This window comes from Sarcophilus harrisii, chromosome 1 (genome assembly GCF_902635505.1).
Source record: "Sarcophilus harrisii chromosome 1, mSarHar1.11, whole genome shotgun sequence".
NCBI classification, from domain to species: Eukaryota; Metazoa; Chordata; class Mammalia; order Dasyuromorphia; family Dasyuridae; genus Sarcophilus; species Sarcophilus harrisii.
The window spans coordinates 573,637,331-573,653,747 of record NC_045426.1 but is presented as its reverse complement, the minus strand read 5'-3'; the positions used below and the strand labels follow the sequence as shown (position 1 = coordinate 573,653,747).

Genomic DNA, 16,417 nt, shown 5'->3' with positions numbered 1-16,417 from the left:
TTGTTGACTTGGTGTTGATTCCAAAACTCTTTCTTTAGGAAGAACCAATACAGGTAAACAAGATATTAGCTGTCTTTGATGTTTATTAATTAATAAATCAGTACATGTATGATTAACCCAAGGTTAGATGTTTAAAAAATGATCCCCTGGACCTCTTTAAAGAATCCAACTTTGTCCAAAAAGATTAAGTGAACTTCAAAGAGCAATTTAGATTAAAAAAAATCCTAATAAGATGATTATAAGTCTTAAGCTTTTGATGTTGATGGAACCCTAAAGATTATTTATTTAAAATGAAGTTGTATGATTTCAGATTCATCATTCTTTTCACAGAATATAGCTAGGATTAAAATGCAAACAATAATATCATATAGTCTCAGAGTTAGAAGAGACCTCAAAGATCAACTAGCTCAACCTTTAATTGAATAACAATCCTTTCCTTATTTATTGATGTGTTTATTCAGTTAACATGAAAAGATCCCCTGTGATGAGAAATTCTCTATCTACCAATCCATTCCACTTTTGGTTGCACTAATTACTAGTCTTTACTTATATCAATTCAAAATCTACCTCTTAGCAACATCAGTCAATAAACATTTATGAAGGGCCTACTCTATGTCAAGCATTGTGCTAAGATGTGACAGTCCCCTCATTAAAGGAACTTGCACATTCTAATGGGGAACATAATATGAAAATAATTATATACAAACAAGATATATACAGTATATATTGAAGATCATCAAGAGAGGGAAAGAATGCACTCATGCTCCTAGTTTTGCCTTGTGGGTTCACACAGAGCAAAGTCTAATCCCTCTTGAAGATGATAATACTTTAAACACTTGAAGATAACTCTCACATCCTTTCCCCCCAAGTCTTGTCTTCCCTAGGATAAATATGTCCTTCAGCTCATCTTCTTATGAGCTGGTTTCAAGGCCTTTTACCACCTTTGTCACTTTGCTATAGATACATTTTAGGTTGTCCTCTCTGGCAAATCACATCTATATTGAGTGCCACATATTAAGAATGACATTCATGTAGGAACTCTCCTAGGATTACCTCCAAATTGTACCCTTCCCGGAATACTGAAGGTTTAGTTTCTATTTTCACAGCTAAACTAATTCTACTGAAAGGCAATAGGACTACAACTAACTTAATGTCTATTAGAAGTAAGGAATGATGGCTCAATTACTCAAAGCACCCTGTATCTTCTTCCCTCATTTCATTGACTCCTCTATTTAAAAAAAATAGATAGATAGTAGATAGATAGATAGATAGATGATAGATAGATAGTGTTGCCATTATCTTCCTGAACTATAACTCTTGTCATGTACATTTTACATTAAAAAACCAAAGCCAAAATGTTCTGTGGCTCTCTACTGACTACTGAGTAATGTTTAAACCCTTTTGCTTGGCATTTGGATCTCATTCAGCACCACTCTACTTTTTCCTGGCCTTGTGTTTTATCTTGTTCATTCTGTTCTCTAGGCCCAGAATGTACTCCCTCCCTTTCTGTTGTAGTAGTACCCATCCTTCCAAGTGCAACTCAAAAGGCCAGTTTTCCAGGAAGTCTTTCCTGAGATCCAATCAATAAGAGGTTTTTAACTTTATTTCTTCTTTCCTTATCTGATTCCTTGTATTTTTTTCCTTCTCTTCTTGCTATTTCTAAGACTACTGATGCAATATTGAATAATATTGGTATCATTGGGTATCCTTATTTCACACCTGATATTGTCTTAACAACTTAAAGTTTATTGTTTTGTAGCTTTTTATGGTACTTATAATACTTGAATTATAATGTGTGCTATTTTGCTACTGGAATGTAAACTTTGGAAAAACAAGAGATTTGTTTGCTCTAAGCTTTATGTATTCCTCTAGCATTTTACATAGTAGTCAATGTACAGTATGCATTTTATAAATGTTGAATTATTAAAACATGTTATGCTTAGCTTTGCTTTTTTCTTTTTTAAAATTCACTTTACACGATTTATTATGTTGGTTAGTTGACTTTTTAAAAAGGTGGCCAAATTGACTCACACATAATACTGTATATGAAGATAAGGTTGAAATGGATTCATGCTCTACATATAAAGAATGATATTATAAGCAAATTAGAAGAACAAAGGATAGTTTACCTCTCAGACCTGTGGAGGAGAAAGGAATTTGTGACCAGAGAAGAAGTAGAGAACATTATTGATTACAAAATAGATAATTTTGATTATATTAAGTTAAAAAGTTTTTGTATAAACAAAACTAATGCTGACAAGATTAGAAGGGAAGCAATTAAACTGGGAAAACATTTTTACATTCAAAGGTACTGATAAAAGCCTCATTTCTAAAATATATAGAGAACTGACTCAAATTTATAAGAAATCAAGCCATTCTCTGATAAATGATCAAAGGATATGAACAGACATTTTTCAGATGAAGAAATTGAAACTATTTCTAGTCATATGAAAAGATGCTCCAAATCACTACTGATCAGAGAAATGCAAATTAAGACAACTCTGAGATACCACTACACACCTGTCAGATTGGCTAAGATAACAGGAAAAGATAATGAATGCTGAAGGGGATGTGGGAAAACTGGGACACTGATACATTGTTGGTGGAACTGTGAATGGATCCAACCATTCTGGAAAGCAATTTGGAACTATGCTCAAAATGTTATCAAACTGTGCATACCCTTTGTCCAGCAGTGTTTCTATTGGGCTTATATCCCAAAGAGATTTTAAAGGAAGGAAAGGGAGACACATATCCAAAATATTTGTGGCAGCCCTTTTTGTAGTGGTAAGAAACTGGAAAATGAGTGGATGCCCATCAATTGGAGTATGGCTGAATAAGTTGTGGTATATGAATGTTATGGAATATTATATTTCTGTAAGAAATGTTCAGCAGGATGATTTCAGAGAGGCCTAGAGAAACTTACATGAACTGATGCTAAGTGAAATGAGCAGAATCAGGAGATCATTACATTATACACAGCAACAACAAGATTATACAATGATCAATTCTCATGGACGTGGTTCTCTTCAACAATGAGATGATTCAAATCAATTCCAATGGTCTTGTGATGAAGAGAGCCATCTGCACCTAGAGAGAGGACTATGGGAACTGAGTGCGGATCACAACACAGCATTTTCACTCTTTTTATTGTTGTTTGATTGCATTTTGTTTTTTCTCAGGTTTTTATTTTCCCTTCTTGATTCATTCTTTCTTATGCAGCATAGTTGATGTATTAATTAAATGTATTAATGTATTAATTAAATGTATTAATGTATTATTTATATATGTAGAAGATATATATATGTATGTATATGTATATGTATGTATATATATATGTATGTATATGTATTAATGTATTATAAATGTGTTAATGTATTAATGTATGTATATGTATTAATGTATTATAAATATCTATAATGTATAATGTATTATAAATATGTATTTTATGTATTAATACATTTAATGTATTAATATATTTACATTAATGTATTGGATTTAACATATATTTTTAACATATTTAACATGTATGGGACTACCTGCCATCTAGGGGAGGGGGTGGGGGGAAAGAGGGGAAAATTTGGAATAGAAGGTTTTGCAAGGGTCAGTGTTGAAAAATTACCCATGCATATGTTTTGTAAATAAAAAGCTTTAATAAAAAAAAGGTAGCCAAGAGGTTAAATATTTGAAAGAGGGAGAATCTAGGATTAAGTTTGGAGCTAGAGCAGTACCTGACTCTGGTCATAAGATGTAATATTTATTTTTTTTTTTTTAAGTTTTACAAATAATTTGATTATTTACTTTTTTAAGTTTTACAAATAATTTGATTATTTACTTCCAGAAAAAGATGGAATATTGTCTAAGTACAGATTGAAGCACACTATTTTTCCACTTTCTTTAATTTTATTTGCTCAAGTCTTTTTGTCCAAAATGACGAATATGGAGGTGTTTTATATGATTGTGCATACCTATGGAGGTGTTTTATATGATTGTGCATACCTAACCTATAGGAAATTGTTTGCTATCTCAGGAGGGGAAAAAGGGAGGAAGAGAGGGATAAAATTTAGAACTCAAAATTTTAAAAAAATATTTTAACATGTAATTGGGAAAATAAAATATAATAATAACTTTTCTAGTTTCACAGATCATTTATTAATTGTATGGCCTCAATATTTTCTCCAAATATTTTGTCTCAAGAAATATAGGAAAACACAGTATGGGTAGGATTAATACAAAAGGATTTACCAGGTAACTATGGGAAACCCCAGTAAGTCATGATAATAGTTAGCATATGTGAAGGTTTTCTGGAGGCAGCCTTAGTTTAAATTACAATCAATAATTACTCCAAAATCGCAGCCAGCTGGTAAAAATGCAAACGTTTATTTCTCCTTCCAAAATAGCCCGGTTAGTTGAGGCCTAACTCTCTGCTTGAGCTCTTGCAGCTTTGTCCTTGGCTTCTGCCTCTGCTTTCTTCAGCCTCCAGCCAGCACCAAGTTGGAAGATGCAATGGATCTCTCTTGCCTCAAAGATAGGGCTTGTAGGCTTTCTTCCAGAGTCTCTGTCTCCTAAGCCCCACAAGAAGAACTAAGCCCAAGCTTCAAAAGCTCCCTATATATGTGATCTCCCAAAAGGTTAACTTCGCCTTCTGGAGGGAGAGGGATTCTGGGTTATCTTCCAGAGTGCTCTCTGGCCATAAGGGAGGTGTGAATTAGGACTAAGCCCTACAGGTGTGAACTCCATTGAGTACTTTGATACTTATGAGCTCCCTAAAGGTGTGAACACAAGCATTGTTCAATCAGTTCCACTTAGTACCTTGTTTCAAGTTCTGGCCCAAAATAACTCTTTCTAAGATTAAATTAACTCCAATGTCTTAACATTTTGTAAAGATTCCAACAAGCATAGATACAGGTTAGGATAAACAGTGCACTGAGGAACCCATATGCAAGCATAAGAAGACCATTAACAGGATGGCTAGAAGTTTGCTTCCCCAAATTTGGACAGAGCATATTTAGGACTATGGAAATTTTATGCAAAAGATATTTTAATGAAGGTAAATAAAAGTAGAGACAGTATCTTAAATCATAGTTTTAGTGACATTGGGTGCATAGTGAATGAAGAAAGAACAATACTTGCAACTATCATGCATATGAGAGGAAAGATATTTCTTAGTGAATATAAAGTTGTATTTCAGAGGAAAAAGAGAGTAGCTATTCTTTGATTCTTCCACATAACTGCTAGTTGAATGTGTATAAGTCAAAAAAAGGCTCAAACCTGGAATTATGAGTTTGGAAAAGTCATAGAACAACATAATGCATGAAAATATTTTTCTTAAAATAACAACAATAACAACAACAAAGAACCTTATACAACTCTGTGAATGTAGACTCCCTCCACTTAGGGATATCCCCAATAGAGGGGCCCTTCTTTTTTTCCCATTTTGAAGCAGATAGGGATATTCTCTAACTACTTCCTGTGTGCCATGCTGTTAATGGGTTGCTGAGCCAGAAGTCTCTTTGCATTCCCCTCCTTTCCTTCTCTTAAACCTCCCTTTCCCCCTCTCCTTTCTTTTTTTCTCCTCTCCTCTCCTCATTTCTTTCTCTTCTGTGTGTTTGTATGTATATTTATATATATATATATATGTATATGCACTTAAAATCTGTTTTTTTATATATGTATGTGTACATACACATAGAGAGATATATATGATATATACATATATATCATCTCTATATGTATATAAACATGTATATGTATGTATGTATCATCTATTTCCACTATGGGAGCAACCTCTACCCTTCAAGCTTTCTCACTAAGATTTGGTAACTCTAACTTCTAAGGGGTTGCTGGATATATGGGTGTTCTTCCTTCTATTAGGCCCTCTTAGGGTTGCAAGAGCCACCTAGGCTTTCAGGCAAGAGCCATACTAGGTAACTATAAGCAAGAGAGATGGAAGTAGGATCTTGGTTCCTAGAGCAGTTTTCAGATTTGGTTACAAGCCCAATCTTCAGAGTTCAGCTATTAAGCATATAAGATAAAACATTTTATAAAATATATCCCCAGGTAGTTTTCTTGATTACCAAAGCAGAAGCACAGGTTTAATTTATATAGGCTGTGAAATATAAAACTTTATAAAGAGCTGTACAGTCCTCACCCTTGCCACACTAAGGTGGCATTTACAGTTATACTCAGTAAAAATGTTAAAAAAAAATAAGAGCTTTGTTGTAAATGAATAAAGGCTATAATAACATCAACTGCAATAACAGCGCCAGTGAGGTACACAGGGAATAATAATCAGTAAAATGGGAGAATAAACTGGAAAAAAAAACACTCAAAAATTTGCATGGATTGGCTGGGGTTGGGATAGTATAGAGAAGGGAAAAGGGATAAAAAAGACATTTCACTTCCATAACACAGGGAGAAAATCTATTGTAGTTTGTTTGGTGACCGGTACCCTGTCTGGATGTACTAAATGCCTGGTATCATTCTTGAATCATCTTTCTTCTCTCTATTTTATCTTTCTCTCATTTTCCCTCAATTTTGTGATTCCAGAACTCATACTCTCTTAGCCTAACCTAAATCCTACATAGCTCCCTTGAGGAACTCTCCCATTGACCTTAGAAGCAGGAAGGTAGATATATTACAAATACACCTATACATACACATATACAAATCTTCACAACCAATTGAAAAGATAGGTGCTATTAATTATCCTCATTTTATAGATGAAAAAACTGAGGCAAAGAGATTAAATGACTTGCCCAGGATCAGAGTTTAGTGAGTGAGTGAGGGCAGATTTAAACTCAGTCTTTTCTGACTCCAGGCCTGGCTTTCTATCCATTGCACTAAAAATCGAACAATGATTCATTATTTTCACTAAAAATGACCTAGCTGTAGCACTTTGTTGTTCCCTATGCCAGAAAGGAGACAAGCAGCATCAGACACATTAGAAGTGGTTGGTCTGGCCTATGCTTCCATGAAGAATGAGTAAAGAATAATTTACATGATGGATTTCAGAGAAGCAGGATTCATGTGAATACTAGATTAGTTCATCCCAATGATAAAATATATGAGATGCGACATAATCAACAAGGTCACATCACAGTCTGTGGGTGAATAGAAAAGGACCTTTAATATTATTAGCATCATCACAGATGAGCTGGTCAGAATTGGTGGCTTGGGGCTAGATTTTCTAAATGCCCCCAATGAAAGTAGTGCAAGGGTCTGGTTAGTAAGATGGAATTATTAAGAGAGAGGGTGGAGCTAAGCTTGGCCATATGGTGAGTGCCACAACTGGGGCAAACCTGTCAGGGCCAGGAAAACTGGGAAAGCAGGCGAAAAGAAATTATCCTGAAAGAACAACATGCATTCCGCCATGGAGAAATGAGGACAGAGGGCTATAGGCAACACACAGCCCAGTGACTGACACTTTCACTGATTGGACATAACAGTGGAAGTTGAGTCATGTCTAGGCAAAGCTGATTAGGATGGATGAGAGTCCTCCCATTGCCTTAAAAATACTTAATACAGTGTAAATCATTTCTCCAAACCATTCCTAATAAGAGGTTGGTTTGTTCTTGAAACTCAGATGAGTGATTCACCTAAACTAGTTGGAGTAGATTTAAGGAAATTAAATTTCTCTAACCAGGCCTTGCTAATACGCCCCCCCCCCCCAATAAATCAATTATCAAAAAAATCTATTTTATCCATCTGCAATAATCCCCAAAGTATTAAGTATAGAAGAATAATAGCAAGATAGTGACTTATTCATCGAGCACCTCTGTCCCAATTCCATTGAAAATAGATTCCGTGTGAATCCCATTTACATTTACATTGAACTTTAAGGTCTAAAAAGTGCTTTATATACATAATCTCATTCAATACTTTCAACAAACCCTTGAGACAGCTTCTATTTTATTTTCAAACCAGATCTAAGACTTCATGCAGTAGGGAGTTTTTTTTGAGGAAACTTCCCATACCAAAGAATATTAGTAGTATTCTATAATGTTCTGTCTTAGAGAGTAGTTAGGGAAACAAAGACATTGAGTGATTTGCTCAAGATTATACTGCCAATGTGATAGAGTTGAGACTTAAACCCAGGGTTTCTTAACTCCACAGCAACTTCTTTGTCATTTATGATGACTAGCTCTTTCTCTTCAACATGCTGCCTCTTAAAGGCTTGGTATTTTATCTATTGTACATATGTATATATGCTAATATATACACACATATGGGAAGCTTCTTTCCAGCTCTTGTTACTAGAGCCTTCCTCCCACCTAAATCACTGTATATACATACACAACACATATATGTACATGAACATGAATGCACATAGATATGATATATGTACCCATGGTTGATAACACAAAAACTTTGTATAGAATATATGTAGACATGTATTAGAATACATGTATATACTCACACACACATATATCCTCTGCACATATATATGTATACATACATACAAAGTGATTAGCACACTGCCTGGCATATGGTAGATACTTAATAAATGAATGTTAAGTACTGTGTATATATTTATTGTTTCCCCTCAAGAGAATGTAAACTCCTTGAGGGTAGAGATTTTGTTTTTGTTTTTTTGTATCTCTAATGTATCACTATACTATCTCTTTTATATCACTATACTAAGGTATAGTGCTTGGATCCCTTTTCAGAGATGGAGGAATTTTAGAGTCCAAAAGTCTCCAATTTTTTTTATTATCCAACCCTATCTATTAGAATATGTATTATTTGTAGACATTCAATACATATATTGATACCATGTATGTATATGTAAATATACACATACATATAGATACACATTTGTGGACATTATATAATGTAGCACTATATTACTATATTTGTACATTATAGAACATACAAAATAGGAAGGATAAGAAGTAAGTATAGGCATACAGTTATTGTATTACCTTTATTAATATACTTATTTATACTTAGTTTTATAATTATTTAGTGTTAAGTATTAAATTAGAATAATAATGTATGTTAATAAAATTTTAATGAGAATGATGTGATTGAAATGCTTCATTATTTTAAAAAACCAAAACTATGTATACAGGAGGATAAATAGGTTGGTAAATACTAATTGTTTGTAATATACTATTCAGTTAACTTGAACAACTCTAGTTAGCTAAGCAGTTGGATTTCCTTTTTTTTTTAAAAGATGCTTTTAAAAATGAAAGATACAAAATGCAGCAATCAAATAATAGGTCACAGTAGTCAGTATAAGTAATAGCTTTTCAGCAGGAATTATATTTTTCTGAGTGAAGATAATCATTACACACAATGCAAAAACAACATGCCCACGTGAATTATTTCTAATTTCAACTAAGCAGAAAGTTTTCCACTTAAACACATTCCTTTTTCTTTGTATAATTCTCTTTAATGGACGATATCATATCTAAACTTTCTATTTATATTTGGAAGTTTTTGAACAAGTATGAATAATAGCAAAAAGGCCAGTCTGACTGGACCTTAGAGTGCAGGAAAAATAATAATACGTAGTAAAACTGGATAGTTCACTTGGGCCCAGGTTACACAGAGCTTTAAATACTAAATGGAACAGCTGATAGTAGGTCTTAGAGGCAATGGGGAATCACTGGAGTTTTGGTAGGTAGGTGATGTAGTGGCTTGGGTGTGGAAGTTCAAATCCAGCCTCAGACACTTATTAGCTTCTGTGTGACCCTGGGCAAGTCACTTTATCTCTATCCCAATGTCATCAACTGTAAATTAAGGATGATAATAGCCTTACACTCTCAAGGTTATTGTGAGATTCAAATATGATAATATTTATAAAGCACTTAGCACAGTGCTTCATCCATAGTAAGCACTATAATATTATTAAGTATTGGAACAAGAGAGAGAGTGACATGATTAGATCTGAATTTTGGGAAAATCACTTTTAAGCCATATGGAGGACAGAATAGAGAATGAAATGACAGAGGCAGAAGGCATCAGCTTGAAGGTCAGTGGAGTAGTTCATCAACAGAGAAATGAGAAGAGGCTGAACTAACAAGGTAGTTGCTTGAATGGAGAGAAAGGGAAGAATTTGAGAGAAGTTGTGGGGTGGAAACAGCAGAGTTTGACAACCATTTGAATATGTGGGGTGAGACAATGAGGAATCAGATAACAAAGTTAATGGTCCCCAAAAGAGAAATTAGGAAGTTTGGAAGAGGGAAATGTTTGGAGGAGGGGAAGTAATGTAATGATAATGAAATCTATGATGTAGATCTCAACTAGTCCATGAAAGCTTTGAGAGAAAGCTTGGTATAGTGCAACTTTTTCTACATGCAACCCCTTTTTGGTTGAGGAATTTTTTCATCATCCTGTCTCAAATCTGAGCCTAGGTATTTCTGGAGGCATTTGAATGTGTGCAGAACAAAATTCATTACATTCAAGCTGTAGTGAAGTTACATGAGATGCAACATGGGCAAGCACTGCCAGAAACAACCTGGATTTTTTATTTTTTGTCATTGCATTCAGAAACCTTTTATCATTGCCATTCCACGTCCCCACTACATCCATATTCAGTTACATGACCCCACAGTTTAAAAAAAACTCTAGATTAGTGGATAGAAAGGACTGGGCTTGGAGTGTGATAGACTTGAATTTGAAAGTGGCTTGAGTTAGTTACTACTTGTGTGACTCTGGACAAGCCATTTAACCACTATCTATCTCATTTTTCTATCTGTAAAATGAGGATGATAATATGTCTGACTTTAAAGAGTTGAGATACTCTATGAGATACTATAGGTTAAATATTCTGCAAATTTTAAAGTGTTTTATACATTCTAGCTAGTAATAGTAATAAGGCATCTAGATAGTGCAATGGATAGAGTGTCAGATTTTGAGACAGGAGCATCTGCATTCAAATCTTGCCTCAGATATTTACTAGCTGTGTAACCCTGGGGAAGTAATTTATTTCTGTCAATCTCAGTTTCCTCATATGTAAAATAAGCTAGAGAAAGAAATGGCAAGCCACTTGGCCCGTTTTGCCAAGAAAACTCCAAATTGTATCAGAAAGGGTAGAATATTACTAGAATGAAATGATTGAACAATAATAGTGAGGAACAACGAACAATGAAGTGACTGAACAACAATAATAATATTTACTGCTATGTTAATTTATGTTATTCATTCTATGTCACCCACAATGAAAATGAAGAAAATCTCATTCATTCACTGGTCATTGGGAGTATGGATTAAACTGGGAGTGGAATCTGAGATGGCTCTGATCTATTGGACAAGGGTTGAATAGGCTGGGGAGAAAGGAGATCAAAGATTTTTTCAAAGGCAACTTCACAATTCTTGCTGTGGGTACCCAAGTAATGGTTAGATTGTAACTGCTTTGAGAGCATTTTGGTTGAAGGATGAAGGTTGGAATCTTGCATAACCGAGTGAGGGGAAAATGTGTTTATATTGGAAGCAAACGTCAGGATTGGCTGGGATACTTCTCATGCTCTGATTGGTTGATTACATATTCCTTGTTATTGTGCCTTGGTTCTCCTGGGGAATATAAATATAAAGTGCTACCTCCTCCAGTTTGGAAACTGTTCTCATTCAATACTTTTCATCCTACAAATGAGGAAATTGAAACAAGAAGGTTAAGGGACATCTCTCCATGGTCATACAGGTAGAAACAATCTCAAATGAGATTTGAACCAAGTTCTGTGACTCTAAGAGTCTTTTCTCTCTTCATTGTGTCACAAGAAACTTTCAAAAATTCAAAAGCTTAATACTTGATTTATTGACAGAATATCTTCATTAAGTTGGAGGACATTGCTATATTGAGTTTAAATAAAAATCTTTACTATATCATACATATATACATAGGGTATGTAATACATAAATATTGGGTTCAAAAAATTTTAAGTGAAAGCAAGTGTTTGGTATATGCTATATTTATAAATAACAAATTTGGTGAGGAGAGTGTTATGTGAAAGGGATTCTTTGCTAGTTCCAAAGCATTACTGCTTGAAAGAATAAAAATGACTTTGTTCTTCTACTGCAAACATATGTAAATGGAATATAAGCTATTCTTAATAAAATATGACTTTTTCCCCAAAAAATGTTCTGTTGCTAATCTTAGGATTTTATAAATAACATTGAAAATTTTATTTTTGATAGCAGGCTCCCTCAATGTTGGTCCTGGTGCTATCAGACATAAAAGAATAGGACTTAGCCCAAAGAGAAACTATGGAGTATTGTACACCGCTTTGTGAATCACCACAGCTTAAATAGCTATATAGTAGTTCAGACAGTAAATCTTTGTGCTTTGCAGATGTTTTCAGACATTTATTACCCTGTAATATCTGAGCTTTCAACTAAACAATTCCTTGAGGGCAGGGACCATGCCTTCTACTTCCTTTGTATTTCCCTCAAAACCTAATACATATAGGGCTAGATGCAAAGAGGGTGTTTAATAAACCCTCATTAAGATGAAAGGTTGACTATGTTGAGTTGAGTGTTTCCAGCACTGAGATAGTTGGTTAATATCACTTGAGTATTTAATTTGGCCAAATCCTCCACTTAAAAAGATATAGAGTTTAACACTGGCATGATATAAATCCTCATATATATCCTGGAAGCATTGATTATGCAGATCCAGTCCTTTAAAAGAAAACACATACCTCCAAAAAAGAAAAGAAAAAAAATCAACAACCATATAGTCATCTGGAGCAAAATATCTGATTACAGAGACAAAAAGTGCTTTATGTACATAATTTTTCAAAAGAAAAAAAATTACAAGCCAGCAGCAATGAAGCACTTAGCAGTTTCCAACCTTGCTGCGATTACATTTCAATCTGAGGCAGCAAGAAGATTCTGCTGATCGTAAGCTAACGAATGTCAAGGAGGAAATGGCTTTCTTTCTTCTTTTAGCAGGTGGTTATTGTCTTTGAAATGAAAAGTCTTCAAGCTGGCTGGATTCCAAAATATGTCCCACAATCCAGATCCAGAGATAGGCAGTGAGCATCCCCAATCTCCAAATATTTGATTAGGGCATATGTAAATCTATCCATCTTCCTGGCAGGGACTGAATCAGGGATGACAATATGGATTATGATGTTCTTGGAAAATCAAAGAGATTATTTTATGGGGAGAAAAACTTGAGTCAGGAGGTCTAATACTGCTTGCTAAAGCAGATAATTTCTTTGGAAATAAAAAAAATGTGGCAATTCATGACAGTCTCTAAACATTGCTGAACTATATAAAATTAATAATACAGCAAAAAGAAATATATAGTCATTCAAATGTCTCCCAGTGATTTATTTATTGACTGATTTTCAAGCATTATTTAAACTCCCTCAGTCCAAATTTAAAAAAGAAACAATACAACAAAAACCAAGTAGAAAACAAAAACCTTGGAGTTCAGAGCTGCTCAAATCTATTAGAACAATTTAAGAGCTGAGTATCTGTCAAAACAACTGAAATACTAATGGGAGATAGCTGTCAGCTTATTCAGTTACTGTCAGTTTAGTCTGGAATGGTATCGTTTTTGCTACTAGAATATGTGAATCAATGCCATATATTTCAACTAACTGAATACTATTAATAATAATAACAGACAAGTAAATAGAGCTTTGAAGTTGCAAAATGCTTTGTATAGGATATTTCTATAACTTGTGTCTATACTTTACACTCTTATTTACTTCATTTTTTTCCCCTCAAGTAAATAAGAAAGGGGGGAGGAGAGAGAGACTATGCTATTTGTTATTTGTATAGCCTTGAGTAATTGTCATTTCACTCCTTGAGTCCTACTTTCTCCACCTGCAGAATGAAAGATTTGGTCAAGAGGGTTTAAATATGTCAAACTGCTAAGAAGACTTGGAGAAAGCACTATCAACCATCCACTAATTATCCATGAAATGATTACATAGCCATCATGTCTGCCAGTGAATGCTAAATATCAAATGTTGTCAAAATGATGCCAAGTAAGACCTCTCTCATCTCAATAAAGAACTATGTAAATTGATCTAGAGTTTGGCAAGAGAATGACTGTAAAAAAATTTAATTCTTGTGTCTTTGTTTTCACATCTTTAAACTAGAAAAAAATCACATAATTTGCCATATAAGAAGAATTATTCTGTGTGGGTTCAAAACTTGCCTTCTAAGAAAAATTAATCTGTAAAGGGTTCAAAACCCAAGGCAACCATACATTTTTTTAACCTATTAAAGGGTTAATTAAATTTCCTAAAAGACCTTAAATTTTCCTAAGGATTTAGTTAACTTTTTCAATTAGCTATTGTCAGTAATAACCATCTGTGAAGAAAGCAAGTGCTAAGTAATTGCAATGAAATGGTTTAATTTCTAGTTTGCATAGAAAGTCTAGAGTAGAGGTAAGTTTAAACTCGAAGGACATAGAAAGTCTAGCCTATGTCAGAGAAGTGAGAAACTGAGACATCCTTGAGGTAGAGATGTTTGAGAACACAGAAAGCTTATGATAGAAAATAGATGAGTTTACAAAAAGGGATTTCCATGATCTCAAACTAATACAAATTAAAGTAATTTTGATTAGAGGAGAAAAAGATATAACATTTAGATCCACTATTAAAAATTATCATCTCAGTCAAAGATAATTTTGGGATTTCTTTATCCTACAACTTTCAATGTAAAACTTGGATGGAGATATTAAATAAATGAGGAGATTTAGTACTCACTTTCTGAGCTTCTACCATAGAAGATAGGAATAGTTGACAAGAGATATTTCCATGAATTTAAAATTTATATTAAAAAGAAATACACATTGAAACTGTATTAGGAATTTGAGCCTCAACTGGCATCCTGCAATTTGTATCAGAGAGACAACCATTGCCTCTCAGGCCTGAGATCAATTATTTTTCATCTTTGAATCACACTCAGGGCTTCTTAAAAGCACACTGAAAAGATCAGAGAATATAAGAGCTGGTCCACAGTTATGTCCAGCTGAAGATTTAATGAGCCAAGCTGGAAATATTTGCAGCTCAGAGACATCAACCAAAAGAAGAAATGGAGAGTAGAGTGATGACAGTAGGATAAGCTATCATAACCAGCAAACATCTCAGAATAGAGGACTCAGACTGAATCTATTGTTCATACTTAGCTCTTCAAAAGCTGAGGGAAATTCCCAATTGCTATCTTCCCCACCTGATAAACCAACATCAAATTTTTCTTCTATTTCTCTTCCCTGTCCAGGAACAGACATTGTAATATATTTTGTTCATGGCTTTTACCTAAATATTTTCTGTATGATTTTTGCCTCAAATATTAAAAGACCAGAGATAAGTTAGAAAAATATAAAACTTTAAATTAAGACAAAAACTCAAACATCTATCTTAAAAATTAGAAATTTTCCTTGTTGGGAACTCTGAATTATTTTGATTGTACAAATAATATTTTAAAATGAGGAAACATGGACATAGAAAGGTCAAATGATTTTCAAAGTGTTATACTATTAAGTGACTGGAGTGGGATTTGAATTCATCTTCTTGACTAGCCCCTGATGAGAAAAAAATTTCTCTATTTCTGGGAACAAAAAACTAAAATGAGCTACTGGCAATAAAAGTTGAGCACAGGCAAAATAGAGGAAAGAGTCAAAGAGATTCATAGCATCTCAGAGCTGAAAAAGACTCATAACTAAATAGGAGTCTCTTCTCCACAGACCCAAAATATGGTCTTCTAATCAAGGAGGGATATTCACTATCATCTGATCTAACCTAATCCACTTTTAGATATTTCTAACTGTTGCATCAGACTTAAAGGTTTTCCTTTTATCAAGTTTCTCTTGAAGCATAGCCTGAGAGCTGAAGAAACCACAGATATCATCTAAGCTCACTCCCTCAGTTTACAAAAAGTAAAAAAGGAAAATGAAGTCTTAAAAGGTTGTGACTTCTCCACCACTTGTGAAAGCATCTTAATAAATTGATTATGTATTTTTAACCATGTCTAATTGTTAAAGATGCTTAGAAAATATCTTCTGAGTTTATATAATTTAAATAGTTTTATAGATACAATATGATAATCTATTTTTTTAAATTTAAAAGAGGTAATCAAAACTTCCATGAGAATCTACTTAAAGTTTTATTCTGGCAGAATAGTACTTTAAATAGCCCACTGAAATTACAATTTGACTTTAGAGGAAGAGACATAATCCAGATCACCTCAAATCATTTGGATCTCCATTTTATTATCTGCAGATAGAGGGAGGTGGTGGAATAAATTAAGTTTAAAAATTCTCAATGAATTGTTTTCAATTGATGGCTAACTGCTTTGATTCGATTATAAAACAGTTAAAGAACAGAATTTCTTCTGAAGCATATCCTGAGATATCACTACTTGTTCAGGAGAATCCAAGGTGTGGTTCCATGTTGCTACAGAGCAGGAGGGCTAGGACAATGCTAAAGAAGTCCCCACATCTCTTGCAGTGAGA

At 33.9% G+C, this 16,417-nt stretch overlaps 1 long non-coding RNA gene across 3 annotated transcripts in view; it reads left to right on the top strand.

The window, feature by feature from the left end:
• LOC116420662 overlaps positions 1-13,996 on the top strand; it is an 83,417-nt gene extending 69,421 nt beyond the window's left edge. For all 3 annotated transcript variants that reach the window (XR_004231048.1, XR_004231046.1, XR_004231047.1), the window contains one exon: positions 13,786-13,996. This is a non-coding gene — a long non-coding RNA (uncharacterized LOC116420662). The remainder of the gene's footprint in view (positions 1-13,785) is intronic.
• The last annotated feature ends 2,421 nt before the right edge of the window (positions 13,997-16,417 follow it).